This window comes from Cervus canadensis, chromosome 17, assembly GCF_019320065.1.
Source record: "Cervus canadensis isolate Bull #8, Minnesota chromosome 17, ASM1932006v1, whole genome shotgun sequence".
Taxonomy (NCBI): Eukaryota; Metazoa; Chordata; class Mammalia; order Artiodactyla; family Cervidae; genus Cervus; species Cervus canadensis.
In genome coordinates this window covers 53,301,158-53,315,714 of record NC_057402.1, presented here as the reverse complement: position 1 = coordinate 53,315,714, position 14,557 = coordinate 53,301,158, and positions in this window count along the sequence as shown.

The window sequence follows — 14,557 nt, the reverse complement described above, 5'->3', positions numbered from 1 at the left end:
TCAGCCACAGAAGCTGTAGTTTTATACATTTTCTTCATCTGGGGACACTGCTTAGCTGTTACATGATAAAATAGTTATTTTGGCGCTTCAAAAATAAACATTTAAAAAGCAATAGAGTGTAAGCATGTGAAATCCAAGAAGTGATTGTACTATACATATTCATTTATATCATCGGATTTTAGGATTTCAGCAGTATTTCCCCATATAAAACATATAAATGCTGGAATTAACACCAAATAGCTAGTTAACCTATGGTGGAATTGAATGTCTGTGTATTTTCATTAAAAAAAATTCAACAAGCAACATGCATGACCCTAGAGATCATCATAGGAAGTGGAGTAAGTCAGACAAAGACAAATATGATATCACTTATCTGTGTAATCCATAAAGTGATACAAATGACCTTGTTTATAGAACAGCGACAAACCCACAAGCATAGAAAACAAGTTGGTGATTACCCAAGGGGAAAGGAGAGGGGTAAATCAGGAGTGTAGGATTATCAGATACACACTTGTATATGTAAAATAAATAAACAAGGACCTACTGGAACAGCTGCAAGGTCCTCTAGGATTTGCACAGCCACCCAGCTTGAGTGTGGAGCAAATATCGTTTCCTGGCAGTGAAGGGACAGCGGTACGCAGAACTTAGTGGGGCTTAGTGATCAGCAGCAGGGGGTGGGTCGTTTAAAATGTTGATTTGCAATGTTAATTTCTGCTACACAGCGAAGGGATTCAGTTATACCTATATGTGTATATTCTTTTTCATATTCTTTCCCATAATGGCTTATCACAGGGTATTGAATATAGTTCCCTGTGGGATGCAATGTGTGTGCTCAGTCGCTCTGTCCCATCTGACTCTTTGCGACCCCACGGACTGTAGCCCGCCAGCCTCCTCTGTCCATGGGATTTCCCAGAGAAGAATACTGGGGTGGGTTGCCATTTCCTCCTGCAGGGGATCCTCCCCACCCAGGGATTGAGCCTGTGTCTCCTGCATTGCAGGTGGCCTCTTTACCGGTAGATGGGCCGCCAGGGAAGCCCACGCTACCCAGTAGGCCTGTGTGTTTATCCATTGTATATAGAGTAGTTTGCATCTGCTAATCCCAAACTGCTGCTCTATCCCTCCCCCACCCCCCTTCCCTTTGGCCACCTCAAGTCTGCTCTCTACATCCGTGAATCTTTCTGTTTCATAGGTAGGTTCATTTGTGTCAGAGTTTAGATTCCACATACAAGTGATATCACGTGGGATTTGCCTTTCTTTTTCTGACTGACTTAGTGTGATCCTCTCTAGTTGCATCAGTGGCATAATTTCCTTCTTTTTTGTGGCTCGGTAGTATTCCATTTCTCCAAAGAAGACACACAGATGGCCAACAGGCACATGAAAAGATGCTCAGCATCACTAATTATGAGAAAATGAAAATCAAACCTGCAATGAGGTACCACCTCATCCCAGTCAGAATGGCAGCATCTTCACTCACACATCTGGCCAGTGATTCTGGATGATGACTGGACCTCTCCCACAAAACAAGTGACTTCTCCGTATGATCTCTTTGATTCATTTTTTATGACTGTGCTGGGTCCTCTTTTCGACGCGGGCTTTCTTTAGTTGCAGCACGCGGGGCTGCTCTCCCCTGCGGTGCGCTGGCTTCTCACTGCAGTGGCTTCTCTTGTTGCAGAGCACAGGCTCTAGGGGCACAGGCTTCAGTGGTTGCAGCACGTGGGCTCAGCAGCTGTGGCACGTGGGTCTAGTCACTCCAAGGCATGTGGGACCCTCCTGGACCAGGGATCAAGCCTGTGTCCCCTGCCCTGGCAGGCGGACTCCTCACCCCTGGACCACCAGGGAAGCCCTCCGTGTGGTCTCTTGAATAGACCAGTTTGGGCTTCCTTACAGCATGGCAGCCGGGTTCCCAGAGTGAGCATCCCAGGAGGTAGGAAGTGATGTCTTAAGGGCCTGGACACAGTTATATTGTCATTTTTGCTCTATTCTATTGGCTGAGGACTAACATAGCCCACATTCAGCATTGACACCAACTCATGATTGGAGGAATGGTAGAGAATCTGGGGGCTCTGTTTTAAAACTGCCACAGTTCCCGAGATGATAGAGGGGGTCACATCTCACGTCCGTTCTCATTGACTGTCTGACTGTTGCGTGTCAGTGTCTATGTCTGCTCTCTTCCTCCTTGGAACACCAGTACAGTATTCCGCAGCCCATTGTATGTCGGTGGGGCAGAGAGATTAGTTTTAGCTGGTGGAGTGAGCGCAGAAGTGCCATGTGTCCCCTTGCGTCGAGGTAGGTAAGAACCATGGGTTTTCTCTCTCTCCCGCTCACCTACCATCTAGATGCAGCAGAGCCAGAGGTGGACGTGGGTGCAGGAGCTGGTGGAGTCACAGTATGGAAGGAACCGGGGTCCCTGAATGAAGGCTAGAGTGAGTCCCTCATCCCATGCCCTCTGCCCACAGTAACATGGACGAGAGGGAGGCCTTCATCATCTTAAGTCACGGAAGTGTTGGATTATTTGTGACAGCAGGCAGCGTACTCTAATACATTAACCAACCTCTCTGAACCTGCTTCCTTACCTGAAAAGGTGGGTATTATCAATATCTATGATGAGTACCCTCATAAGAATTAAGTGAAATAATTTAATGTACAGCCCCTGGCACGTAGGAAGTTCTCAATGGTGGTTCAGATGGTAAAGAATCTGCCTGCAATGCGGGAGACCTGGGTTTAATCCTTGGGTCAGGAAGATCCCCTGGAGAAGGGCATGGAAACCCATTCCAGTATTCTTGCCTGGAGAATCCCATGGACAGAGGCTACAGTCCATGAGGTTGCAAAGAGTCAGATATGACTGAGCGACTAACACTTTCAGTGTCATTACTACAAAGTTAATATGACGGCCAGTTGGAAAAGGAGGCAGGCTTGTGCCTGGGAGGATGGCGGTCCAGGAGGAGGGGAACAGTAGGCTGGCCATCATCATCCCCATCATCAAGATGCCACCTTGATTTGTTGAGTCCCTGCCTGGGCCAGCCTCTGTTTTAGGGGCACTTCACTTGTGTTCAGGTCAGTCCCCCAAGGCCAATGTTGTTAACCTTGGGGTCACGATGAGGCCTTTGGGGCCCAGAGCTGCTGCCAAAGCTGTCCAAAGTCACACAGATAGTGACTCAGGCTGGCCTTAACACATTATTGACCAAAGACATGTTAGCATGTCTTTTGTTGTTATTGCTGCTCAGTCGCTACGTTGTGTTCAACTCTTTGCAACTTCATGGACTGCAGCAGGCCAGGCTCCTCTGTCCTTCACTATCTCCTGGAGGTTGCTCAAATTCATGTCCATTGAGTCAATGATGCCATCCAACCATCTCCTCCTCTGTCTCCCCCTTCTCCTCCTGCTCGCAATCTTTCCCTGCATCAGGGTCTCAAAATGTTATTGACTGGAGTGCTTCAGTATTCACTTACCTAATAAATCACTGGTCAGTTTCTGCAAAAATCCCATGGTCAGTAAAGAGTTAACCGCAGCTCTTCTGACCTCCAAGCCCGACTCCTTTTATTGCAGAGATGACAAATGTGACATGTACATAAAAGAAAAGAAAAAAATGAGGCCTCTGTCTGCTTTCCTCTTTGCTGGGGAAGTGTTGTTTTTTTTCCTTTGGAGACTTTCTTTACTTCACATTGTAAGGATTTACTTTTGTACATTAAATATATATTGGCTGTGGCTTGGCTGCCAATGTGGAAGGCCCCAGCTTCCTTCCCTCTCCCGGGGTCCTTTGGCCTCTCTTTTCTGTTTGAACTCCACAGGCGTGGTGAAGTTGGTCAGTGGAAAAAGTCTGGATCTCGTGAGCAAAGTCCAAGTGCATGAGGCTCCCTGCAGCTTAGGGTCTCCTGTGAGTAGATCGGATGTTTTAAAGCCCTTTCAGTGACACCGGTAACCCGAGGTGGGATTGTAACTCCAAAGCGGTGCTTTTTTTCCTGTGTGGTTTGCCAGAAACAACTTTATATTTATTTCTTTTGGCCTCACTGTGCAGTATGTGGGATTTTAATTCCCCAACCAGGGAGTGAACCTTTGTCCCCTGCATTGCAAGGCGGATTTAAAAAAAAAAATTATTTATTTTAATTGGAGGCTAACTACTTTATAGTATTGTGCTGGTTTTTGCCATACAGCGACATGAATCAGCTACAGGTGTACATGTGTCCCCCGTCCTCAATCCCCCCCACCTCCCTCCCCATCCTATCCTAGGCTGGCCCAGAGCACCAGCTTTGGGTGCCCTGCTTCATGCATCGAACTTACACTGGTCTTCTGTTTTACATATGGTAACGTACAGGTTTCAGCGCTATTCTCTCGAATCATCCCACCCTCGCCTTCCCCCACAGAGTGCAAAAGTCTGTTCTTTACATCTGTGTCTCTTTTGCTGTCTTGCACATAGGGTCATCATTACTGTCTTTCTAAATTCAGTATATATGTGTTAATATACTGTATTGGTGTTTCTCTTTCTGACCTACTTCACTCTGTATAATAGGCTCCTGTTTCATCCACCTCATTAGAACTGACTCAAATGCATTCATTTTTATAGCTGAGTAATATTCCATTGTGTATATGTACCACAACTTCCTTATCCATTCATCTGGCAAGGCGGATTCTTAACTGCTGGACCACCAGGGACGTCCCCAGATGCATCCTTCATTTCTCGATTGCCCTGTGAAGTGAGGGCAGCTTTGTCTGCAATTCCACCAAAATAAGAAATTCTCAGGAGCCTGCTGAGGAGCAGGTGCTTACCATCCTGATGTTAGATCTTGCTAGATGAAGCCGTTTTACTAGATTAACCAATGATTGATTTCTCTTCCTCTTCCTCCTCTCTGAGGTATCAGTTTTGGTTTTAGCAACATAACCCACTGCATGGGCCGATAGATCTGTAGGTTCAGAGTCAGTCATTAAGGAGTGTCCCTGGACTGGCTTTGCTTTATGTGAACAAGACAGTCCTTCTATCATCCGTTGAAGAGTGTGTGGAGCTGAGACACCAGGTAAAGATGAGGGTTTATAATATCTTCTACTTACACTGTTCCTCTTCTGGCTCTGATAAAACTTTAAACATAAAACATACCTTCCTTTTTATTTAACAGGTAGTTTCTCTGTCAAAGGCAGGATGAGTAAAACCAACTTCTACATTTAAGGTTATCTTTGAAATATTTATGAGTATGCTCAAAGATAAAAAAGGCTTTGAGTGCTTGCTGCTAAAACAATGAGTGAACCTGATTTTCTTCTAGAATATTATTTGGTATTACTCTTGTTTGTTTTGTTATTATAGAATATTATACAGTTCTTCTGCAGTAAAATTCAGAAAGCTGATTTGTTACTGCCTAGATGGGAGGGGAGTTTGGAAGAGACTGGTTACATGTGTGTGTACAGCCGAGTCCCTCTGCTGCCCACCTGAAACTGTCACCACGTTGTTAATCGGCTACACTCCAGGATAAAATAAAAGCTGTTTTTTAAAAAAAGAAAATAAGAAAACTATTTCGTTCTTTAAAAATAGTTTAAAAAAAATCTGTGTAGCTGTTTAAAGCTTCCCTAGTAGCTCAGCTGGTAAAGAATCCAGCTGCAACGCAGGAGACCCCAGTTCGATTCCTGAGTTGGGAAGATGTCCTGGAGAAGGGATAGGCTACCCACCCCAGTATTCTTGGGCTTCTCTGGTGGTTCAGACGAAGGTAAAGAATCCACCTGCAATGTGGGAGACCTGGGTTCGATCCCTGGGTTGGGAAGATCCCCTGGAGGAGGGCATGGCAGCCCAGTCCAGTATCCTTGCCTGGAGAATCGCATGGACAGCGGAGTCTGGTGGGCTACAGTCCGTGGGGCTGCAAAGGGCCGGACACGGCTGAGCGCCTAAGCGCAGCCCGGCAGCGGTGTGAAAACGAACACAAGATGGCGCCAGAGAGCTGAAGTGGAACGGGATTTGCTTTCAGGGACTGGAAAGACGAGTGCAAAGGGGTGGCCTGGGGCTGGCGGGTATTTCTGAGAGATGGGTGCCGTGAAGCCGGGGGAGCTAGCACCCCCCCCCCCCTTGCCCACTCTTACCACCTTGACTGTCTTCAGGAAGCCTTTCCACAGCTTTGCACAAACTTTTCAGCCCTGGTGCCCATCCTCAGACCCTCAAAACCTGTGGAAGAGGCAGGTCGGCCGTGAGCAGAAGATGGAGAAAAAGGGAGAAGAAGGCTGTGAAGAGCAGAGAAGGGGCTTTCCAGGCTGTTCCCGAGGGGGCAGCCCCTCTCACGGGGGGTGGCCAGCAAGTCTCTGCCTCTTGGTGGCCACGGACGCAGGTGGGGGAGGGGAGCAGGGGCAGCCACTCTGGGGGAGCAGAGGTCACGTCTCCCCGTGGGCCCACTTTTAATTAGTTGATTAATTAGGCTGCATCAGGTCTTTGTTGTAGCGCACGTCACGCAGGATCGTTTGTTGTGGCACGCGGGCTCAGAGGAGGAGATGGTTGGATGGCATCACCGGCACAGTGGACATGAGCCTGAGCATGCTCCGGGAGGTGTGAAGGACGGAGGAGCCTGGCGTGCTGCAGCCCACGGGGCCGCAGAGTCAGACACGGCTAAGGCTGGAGAACACCAGCCTCAGTGGTTGCCCGGCCTGGGCGCAGTTGCCCTGCAGCTGTGGGATCTTAGTTCCGGGACTAGGGATTGAACCCGCATCTCCCACATGGTAAGGGGGATTCTTAACCACTGTACCAGCAGGGAAGTCCCAGGCCCACATATTTAAAGTATGGAGAGCTTCGTTTTTATAGAAATTGTGGTAAAATTCACACGGCAAAACAACATTGACATCTTTTTCAAAAAATCTTTTTCATTATGGTAAAACATAGGACATGAAATCTACCATTTTAACCATTTTAAAGTGTGTCGTTCGGTGGCATGAAGCACATTCACAGCGTGGTGAAGCCACCACCACCGTCTCCAGATCTCTTTGCATCTTGTAAAGCCGAAGCTCTGCACCCATCCACCCCACTTTCTCTCTCCCCACTTCCCCAGCCTCTGGCATCCACCATTCTGCTTTCTGTCTGGATGAATCTGATGACTCTAGGGACCTCATGTAAGCGGAATCATACAGCCTTTATCCTTTGCATATCTGGCTTATTTCACTGAGCATATTGTCTTCAAGTTTCATCCATATTGCAACAGGTTTCAGAATTTCCCTCCCTTTTAAGGGTGAATAATATTCCATTGTATTAATATGTGTAGACCACACTTTGTTTATCCATTTATCTATCAGTGGACACTTGGGTTACTTCTAGCTTTTGGCCACTGTGTATAATGCTGCTATGCACATGTGTATACAAATATCTCTTTGAGTGCTTTCTTTCCCTTCTTTTGAGGGTATACACAGAAGTGGAATTGCTGGATCAAATGAAAATGCTATGTTTAATTTTTCGAGAAACAGCCACGCTGTTTTCTACAGTGGCTATACTGCTTAACATTCTTATAGCAATGCACAAAGGTTCCAAATTCTCTACCTCCTCACCACACTTGTTAGTTTCTGTTTTTTTTTTTTTCTCTCCTTAAAGACTAATCTAGTGGAGGTTCAGCTTAAAAAGAAAAAAAACTCTTAATTGACTTTGTTACAATGTTGCTTCTGTTGTTTGTGTTCTGGTTTTCTTTGGCTGGGATTTAGGATTTTAGCTCCTTGACCAGGGATTGAACCCACAGCCGCTGCACTGTGACAGTGAAGTCTTAACAGATGGATGGCCAGGGAACCAGGGAAATCCCCCTCCCCCTCACCTTATTATTTTTTTTTTTAAGGTGTATTTATTTTTAGCTGTGCTGGGTCTTCGCTGCTGGGCACAAGTTTTGTCTATAGTTGCGGCCAGTGGGAGCTGCTCTCCATTGCCTTGCGGGCTTCTCACTGCGGTTGCTTCTCTTGCTGCAGAGTGTGGGATCACTGGTTGCGGTGCACTGGCTGAGTTGCTCTGTGACGCCTGGGATCTTCCTGGACTGGAGATCGAACCCACGTGCCCTGCGTTGGCAGGCGGATTCCTAATCACTAGGTCACCGAGGAAGCTCCCTGCCCCCCTTTTCTGTAATAGCCATCCTAATTGGCATGAAATGGTCTCTCACTGTGGTTTTGATTTGTGTTTCCCAGAGAAATTGGTTTTTATTTACTTATTTGAAGTCACAGTCTTTCTTCAGTCATGAGCTTGTGCAGTGGTGAAAACCGTGCGGTCTGGTGTGTGACCCCTTGAGATGCCCAGTGCCCCGGCTCTGTGATGTCAGTGAGTCCCAGCGGCCCTGAGCCTCAGTATCTCCACCTGACAGAGAGGGTTCCTGATAATTCCTTCCACACAGGTTGGTTGGAGGAAGACATGGTGGAGGGCGCAAGGAGTTTTCAGCATGGCTCCTGCACACAGTTAATGTTCAGAGGAGGTAGCCATGAATGCAGAAGCCCACTGCATAACTCAGTTAACCAGGACAGTGCTTAAGTTGATCTGGCCACAGACAGACTTCCAGTTCCTTTCATCTATATTGGTGTGTGTGCTCAGTCGCTCAGTTGTGTCTGACTCTTTGCGACCCCATGGACTGTAGCCCACCAGGGTCCTCAACCCATGGGATTCTCCAGGCAAGAATACTGGTGTGGGTTGCATTTTCTCCTCCAGGAGATCTTCCCGACTCGGGGATCTAACCCGCATCTCCTGTGGCTCCTGCATTGCAAGCAGATTGTCTCACGCCAAGCCACCAGAGAAGCCCTTCCTCAATATCTGCTTTCCCCCAAATCTTGTCCCTGTGTGAGGCATCTTTAGCAGAGAGGAGCCTCCTCTGAGCCCTGCACTAACTGGTTTCAAGGGTCCTTCTTGATACCGGAGTCTAAAACTGTCACTGGAGATCACTGAGCCCATTTCCGAGTCTCAGGTGGACCAGTTCAGTGTCACCAGCATCTCCCTGGGATCCTGGGAGCCCTCTGAAACTCTTGGACCAGTGTCATTCTTCCAGATGATGACTCGCATGCCAGGGGTCCTACCCTGAAGGCTCAGTTGGACACAGACTGACTAGCATGTGTGGGTGACACCTGGAGCTTCCATCTGCTCAGCTCAGCTTCCTCTGCGAAGACTCCTCTCTTGGGCAGGAAGGGTCTGCTGACTGCAGGCCTATGAGCTGGCAGGCTTCATGAGGAGACAAAGCATTGCCATGACTAGAAATGTGAAGGGATGCTTGGAAGAAAAATGTGTCAGCTCGAACTTCATTAAATGTGTTTGCCCTTTGTAATTCGGCCGGAGCAAGAAGTGTTTTGAAACAGAATGCGGCAAGGTCACCTGAAGTCAGGAAGCTTGGGAGGAGAGTGGCTGGGATGGGACACAGGGCCTTTTTCTTCTGAGGAGCTGGTGATAAATTCAGGATGATTGGTTTTTGGAGCTTGGCCAGGAGGTTTCTGTTCACTGTGCAGGAACAATCCTTACAGCAGAGATAGTGTCTGTCCAGGGCAGTTAGGTAGCAGCAGAAACAGGAGGGCCAGCCTGATGCACAGGAGCAGAGAGACCAAGGGGAGGGATGGCTCAGGGCACACAGGGACCCCACGTGGCTCCCCAGGGGCTGACCCAGGCTCCTCAGGGAGCTTAGGTATGTGCTGGGAATGGTGGGCAGGTTCGGGGTCAAGAGCTAATAGCAAGGAGAGCAAATGTCATGAGAGCTCCCAGAGAGCATCCTCGTTGTCTCCATGGCAATCGCAGACAGAGAATCCATGAGGGTAGGTGGTCATTCTGGGGTTACTCACACCCCTTCCCTGACAAATGCCCAAAGGCAAGCCCCCAAGCCCTGGATGGTGGAACTGAGCTCATCTCATTTTGTGTGTAGCCAGGGGCTTCCCCGGTGGCTTACTGGTGAAAAATCCACCTGCCAATGCAGAAGATGTGGGTTCAATCCCTGTGTTAGGAAGCTCCCTGGAGAAGGAAATGGCAACCTACTCCAGTATTCTTGCCTGGGAAATCCCATGGACAGAGGAGCCTGGACTCTGCTACAGTCCACGGGGTCTCAAAGTCGGGTATGACTTTGCGACTAAATGAAGACAAACAACAGGCATCTTGAGAAGACTCTAGGATAAGCTACCCCTTGGAGCCTGGGGTTTGGTTTACCAGCCTGGGCACGGTCACCAGCGGGGGACACACGATGACCACCTCTTGTTTTCACTCAGGAAGCAGCTCAACCACACTTTCCCTGGGTCAGTGGCTCATTGCTCTGCAGAGAACATTAAAAGCATCCATAAAAGAGATATCACAGATTTCGTTGGCTGTAAACCTCAAAGATGAATTTCCTCACCACATTTTACGAGTATGGGTTTTAAAGCTTTCACAGTGGGGCTGCCCTTCTCCAGGAGCCATGAACTTCCTCCTGGGGTGATGATTTGTGTTGTTCACTCAGCCAGGAGACGACCTCAGACGATACATGATGACTCAACATATGAAACTGACAAAGGCCATTATCTTTTGTTCTCTTTTCCATGGGTGGCAGAGGAGAGATATTAGTCCACAGATGGGATCCTCTGAGGAAGCTACAGTAGCGATGACCAGAGATGCTGTGGTCCCCAACTTGTATCCAGAGACCCTGAGGGTTAGAAAGAACAGGTAGCATTAAAATGTGCATCTTGAAGGGTGACACTTCCCAGGTAGCACCAGTGGTAAGGAATCCTCCTGCCAATGCAGAAGACACAGTTGGATCCCTGCATCCGGAAGATCCCCTGGAGAAGGGAATGGCAACCCGCTCCAGTATTCTTGTCTGGAAAATTCCGTAAACAGAGGAGGCCTTGGTAGTCCATGGGGCTGCAAAGAATGGGACATAACTGAGCACACACACACTATGAGGGGAAGGCGGTGAGATGAACAGAATCATAGATCGTTACAGCTGGACCAGGTCTTTGTGACCATTCGCCCCAGTTGGTTAAATTTACAGATGGGGCACCAAGCTTCATCACATTTGAGGCTTCATTCAAGGTTATCCAGAAGCCTCAACACTTAAAAATAATTCTTTAATTACCAAAGCAAAGTTTCCTTCCTTAAATGGGGCAGTTAAAGGAAACACAAGCCTTCATTTGTGGCCTAATAATAACCCAAAAGTTTTCTCCTGCCCTAAATGAAGAAACCTCATTAACAAATGGGGCTTTTGTTCGAGAGAAACCACAAAGCATGGCCTGTTTCTCCCCCACTCCCCAGAAGGACAGCAGCAATTAGAGCTTGTGGCTTAGGTGGTGAATTTCTGTGCCTTCTCTGCCCTTATGGAGAGATTTGAGTCGTTAATGAGATGCTAATGATCCAGCTCTCAAACTTAACTAGAGTTCGTTCTATTTTCCTGGAAGAGGTACAAAAACTCCCCCACCCCTTCCTCTAACGTGTTGTGGTGAATTCAGGCTAGCCCTGGAGCAAGCGGCCGATTTGCAAAAGCTGGGCTGATTAAACCCCAATTACTTTGGCAAAATGATTTCCCCAAGAATGTGTTCTCAGCAAGGACCTAACCCCCAAACAATGGGTGTGTATATGATATGGTTTGGAAACCTGGCTTCCCACTCCGCTGGCCTTGTTTTTCTTCTGTCATGACCCCAAAAAGATCTGCTTGGTCACATTTTGTTCACAGCTGGCTTGGCTTCGAACTGGATCATTCTCCCTGTTGTCATCTCAGACATTTGTTTTGAAACAAAAGCCTGGCCTTTCGTTTTTTGTTTGGACAGTGTTATGTTCTTTGTTTCCGTGATAGAAACTATCAAATCTGCACAATACATAAAAAGCTGCTAGCTTGCGCCTGGGCTTCCCCGGTGGCTCAGACAGTGAAGAATCCGCCTGCAATGCAGAGACCTGGGTTCAATGCCGGGCTTGGGAAGATCCCCTGGAGGAGGGCATGACAACCCACTCTAGTGTTCTTGCCTGGGGAATCCCCATGAATAGAGGAACCTGGTGGGCTGCAGTCTGTGGACTCACAGAGAGTCAGACATGCCTGAGCGACTGTGTGCAGCACAGCCTGTGCCTGGCACACGGCGGATGCCCAGTGCTTTAGTCTGGGACCCCCTGGAAGCAGAGCCTGAAACGTGCTGTCAGGAGCTGGGGAGGGCAGGCAGCCAGCAAAGGGCTGCTATGAAGCCACCTCCCACTGTTGGCAGCTGGGTATCGGAATGCGGGCTGCCAAAGAGGATCACCCCATCCAAGGGGCCGGGGAGCTGGGGTATTTATACTCCACCTTGTCAGTGGTTGGTTGAGAACTGGAGTGTTGATGACTTGAATGCCCGCTGACCTTTACAGCAGAGCCTTAAGCAGAGAGATGACAGTGGTGACAGTCAGCAGGCACACTGGGTGTGGACCGTGTGAGGACACTAGCTGTCTCGTCATTACATTCTTTTCCTCTCACTTCTTTCTCACTTCCTACCTTGTTTAAATTTGTCCTGCAAACTTGCTCTATGTCCCACCACTGCTCCTTCTCATCTGTCTGTCCCTCCTCTGCTCAGCAATGACGGTGGTCTTAACTTGGACTCCCTCAGAAGCAGAGCCTGAGTTTGAGTGGTTGATTTTGGGGGGAAGGGCGGTCCCAGGAGGTGTTGGGCTTCCCCAGTGGCTCAGATGGTAAAGAATCTGCAGGAGATGTGGGTTTGAACCCTGGGTCCAGAAGATCTCCTGGGGGAGGGAATGGCAACCCACTCCATTATTTTTGCCTGGAGAATTCCATGGAAAGAGGAGCCTGGTGGGCTACAGTCCATGGGGTTGCAAAGAGTTGGACGTGACTGAATGACTAACACTTCCACTTTCAGGAGGTGTTGGTGGGGAGTCAGGTGAGACAGGGAAGTGAGCCAAGAGAGCAGGTTGATGAGCCCATTATCGCCGTGGGCACCTGGGTGCAGTCCCCCGAGGGCTTCTGGGAGGTTGTGCCAAACACACTGTACATAGCCTCACTGCGTCCCAGCCCCAGGGAGGGGAGGACAGAGAAGCCGGATGCTCCATCCCCGCTCCTCTCCTGCACTGGTCGAGGGCTGTGCCTCCTCCAAGGGCAGAGAGCCACAGGTGGTCCCGGGAGGGGGGTGCTGGTGTGTTCAGGAACGTGGGTGCTGGGCCCCCGGGTCTGCCCCGTGACCGTGACTGGAGCTGGAGCTGCCGTGCGTGCAGAGCTTCACATGCTTGCCTGCCTCCTGTTTACGGGTGAGGAAAGCAGAGAGGAAGCAGCTTGCCGAGGTCACGCAGCCCGGGCAGTGGCCATGCCGGTTGTAGAGCCGGAGCTCTTGATAAAGGCTGTATCAGATCTGCGCAGTACATATAGAGCTGCTAGCCTCTGCCTGGGCTTTCCTGGTGGCTCAGACGGTAAAGAATCTGCCTGCAACGCGGAGACCTGTGTTCGGTCGTTGCGTTGGGAGGATTCCTTGGAGGAGGGCATGACAATCCACTCCAGTATTCTTTTGCTGGTGTCAGCCTCGAGGTGTCCTGTCTGCCGCTGGCCCAGAGCAGTTGGCTCTCTTGGCCTTGACCTTGGGGCCATCTCTAGGGAGCTGCTGTCCTGGGGAGCTCCAGGGCTTCCTGCCTTGGCTCCACTGGGCTGTTGTGGCTTGGACGCCTCAGGAACACAGGGTAGGGGTCCCTCCTGAGCCCACTTTTCCTGTGAGGTCCTTGGGAACTGGAAGTTGAGAGGCTAAAGGCCCACAGTTAGCAGGGATGGAGTGGGTTCCCCGTCCCCTGATTCTCAAGCGCTGTGCCCTCCCTAGGTTGGGGTTTGGTGATCAGGCGCTCCCGCCCACTGCTGGATGAGTGTAAATCGGGGACATCTCAAGTGGTGGACAGTATGGGTACTGTCAAAATTACAAATGCACATGGCTGTCCACCCAGAAATTCCCCTTCTGGGAGGTTGTCGTGTGGATATACTCCCACGTGTGTGAAGTAGTCTGTGTATTTTGTGGCCCCTGCAGTACTGTCTGTGCTAAAAAGACTGGAAATTGCCTCAGTGACCGTCCATAGGGAACTGGCTAAAGCAGGTCATGAAATGCCATGTGGCCTAATTAGCCTCCAACTAATAAAAATAAATGAAAAAAAAAAGAAAAAAAAAAAAAGAAAAAAAAAAAAAAAGAAATGCCATGCGGCCATAAGAAAGTGAGGAAGTGGGGACTTCCTTGGTGTTTTGATGGTTAAGAATCTGCCTTCCAATGCAAGGGACGCAGGTTTGATCCCTGGTCAGTGAACTAAAATCCCACAAGTCTTGGGGCAACTAGAGAAAGCCCACACACCACAACAAAGACCCGTGCAGCCAAAAAAATAAAAGAAAGTGAAGAGGTTATGTGGTCTCTCTATTTGTTGGGGGAAAACCCCAAGAGGCAGAACAGTGCTATTATTTGTGTAAAGAAATTATGTGTGTATTCGATTGCTTATGTCTGTCTCTGGTAGGAGACCCACCACGAATTGCCTCTAGGAAACTTTCTCTGTACACCCTTTGATGTCTTTTGAATGTCACATCATATGGATACATTGAGAACCTACTAAAAATAAAATGTTAACATTTAGTGTGTTCTTTTGTTTTATTGCATTTCACTCTGAAAGCCCAGTCTCCTTATCTGTAAAATCAGGAAAATGCTATT